This window comes from Lutra lutra, chromosome 3 (assembly GCF_902655055.1).
Source record: "Lutra lutra chromosome 3, mLutLut1.2, whole genome shotgun sequence".
Classification (NCBI taxonomy): domain Eukaryota; kingdom Metazoa; phylum Chordata; class Mammalia; order Carnivora; family Mustelidae; genus Lutra; species Lutra lutra.
The window spans coordinates 29,049,608-29,051,918 of record NC_062280.1 but is presented as its reverse complement, the minus strand read 5'-3'; the positions used below and the strand labels follow the sequence as shown (position 1 = coordinate 29,051,918).

The following is a 2,311-nucleotide window of genomic DNA, read 5'->3' as shown; positions in this document are numbered from 1 at the left end:
ATATAATCTGTACCCCCAAGACTCCTCAATCTAGAAGCTTGTTAGAGCATTTGCAGATGATTGGAAGGATGGTAGAGGGTTTGGCTAGACCCATGACAGAGGGTACGCACTAGAGTAAATGAGAGGTTAAGAATAAAACCAAAGAACCAGCTTCCATTTCCAAACCCACAATTTCAACAGAAGTTTTATGAGACCAACCTTGGAGGACTAAATTACAATTCCAACAACATGACTGAATTTCTCAAATTCACAGTTAATGAACAGCAACAATGAGCAGGGAGCAAATGCCGTGGGTGGAAAGTTCACCAGCATAGTCTGTGGGAGGAGCAATGCCTGAATGACGTTCTGTGGATCATTGTATAACAAGGGGGCAGTGATGCTACCAAACAATGGGCACATTGTCTATTCAAAATGAGGAAGGGAACAGTTTCCGGGGCCATCCTCACATACGTGCTTTTTGGTTTTTGGGCTTTGTTTTATTTTTGTTTGTTTTGTTTTGTTTTTTGAGATCTGACGTCTGATCTTATTTATTTGTTACTCTTAGAAAAATCTTGGGTGTCTGGGTGGCTCGCTTCGGCTTTGGCTCAGGTCGTGATCCTGGAGTCCCGGGATCGAGTCCCACATCGGGCTCCCAGCTCAGTGGGGAGTCTGGCTCTCCCTCTGACCCTCCCCCTTCTCATTCTCTCTCTCTCTCAAATAAATAAATAAAATAATGTTTTTTTAAAAATCTCATTTTTGACTGAACTCAGACTTGGAGGTAGAAGCTATCAGAAAGGACAGCCGTCATCTCTTGGCAACCTGGTCCTGGTGCTTTTCTTTGGCCTCCTTCATTCTCTTTGCCAAAAGTTGAGCATATTCTGCAACCTCTTCCTATTTTTCTCAGTACGCTGTTTCTTCAGAGAGGTTTCTCTGCTTCTGCTGGCTCTTCCGAGTCCCGGGTGACAAGGCACAGTATTATCATCAGTGAGTTCAGGAATATCCTTCTCTGCCTTTTTTTTTTCCCTTTTCAATGACCAAGTTGAGAAGCCTGAGATTGTCAATCAGAATGCAACTCTGAACAGATTTGTGTTTTTTTCTCCAGTCTTCCTTAGTCTGTAGCAGGAATGCCCCTTACCCAGCAGCAGGTGGACACAGCCATGGGTCAAGAGCGCCTGCTTTGTGGGGAAGCCTTGTTTGCCATTGCCGCTGTTGCTCCAAACCACAAAACCTTCCATTCATCTCCCGGATCATCGGCAGCGACTTACGTGGCTGTACACATCTCATAAAAGGTAGGAAGTTTGCATTCCTCATCCATTTCAATGAGTCTCTGGCAGCCAGTAACTGGGAAAGAGATCTTCCGTTTCATCCTAAATCAGCCTCCCGCCTCCGAGGTGCCATGAGAGAGTCACCATCGCATTCTCTAAACACTTACGGGGACATTTGATTTTTTAGCTTTATCCTGGATTCATCTGCTGCTAAATGGAACACAAGCAAGATAGAGGAGAAAATAGAAATCGAGTGTGGAGGGCCCCAGGGCAGGGTGCCCCAAGATGGGTCACTCTGGCATGAGGATTATTTGGAGCTGAAGGCAATTAAGACCGTGCAGCCTCAACAGGGACTTTGGCCCTTCCCTGAACTACTTAGAAGAATTTAAATTGGGAGCCTTTCCCAAAATAATGGTTATTACCCAAGATAAGTTTTATCTGAGTGACCCATCTGTATGGCAGTGAAAATATCCAATTACCAACATTTGTCCTGCTCACTGCCCTGTGAATTGCATTCCTTCCCTCTGAAACCCCAGACCCCAATCCCCTTCTCCTTAGTTCAGGATGACATATATATCTCGTTCTGCCTGCCTTTGGAATTTCCATGACTGTTTGGATTCCCAGTATGAACACTGTTAGGTTTGATTTTCTGTGTCTCATGACAACTTGATTCTTAGTTCAGCTGGAAGGATCTTGAAGGGGATGGGATATTCTGGCTCCCCAACAAATGACACACCTTAGTCCACTTCTGTGATGTTCTCACCCATGTCTTCCCTTGCATCTGTATAAGTGGGGAGTTGGATGCCGAAATGTAGACAAAGTAAATATCTCTAGTCAACTTCACAGTTATTTATTTAATGAATATTTATTGAGGGACCAGATGGAAAGTTAACCATCTCCAAAGAAGGGAAATAAATGATTTCAACCATGTAGATTTTAAATTCTGTTAGGTGGGATTAGAACAGACTTTAGGACTAATTTTTCTCCACTATCAAGGTGAAACCCTCTGAATGTTCCATCTGAAGTCCCATGAATTATACATTTTTCTACTTTAGGGGGAACACAAT

General features: G+C 43.6%; 1 pseudogene; it reads right to left on the bottom strand.

Annotated features, from left to right (window-relative positions):
- Positions 1-783: 783 nt before the first annotated feature.
- On the bottom strand, positions 784-1,345 carry LOC125095158 (40S ribosomal protein S6-like; annotated as a pseudogene).
- Between the last annotated feature and the right edge of the window lie 966 nt (positions 1,346-2,311).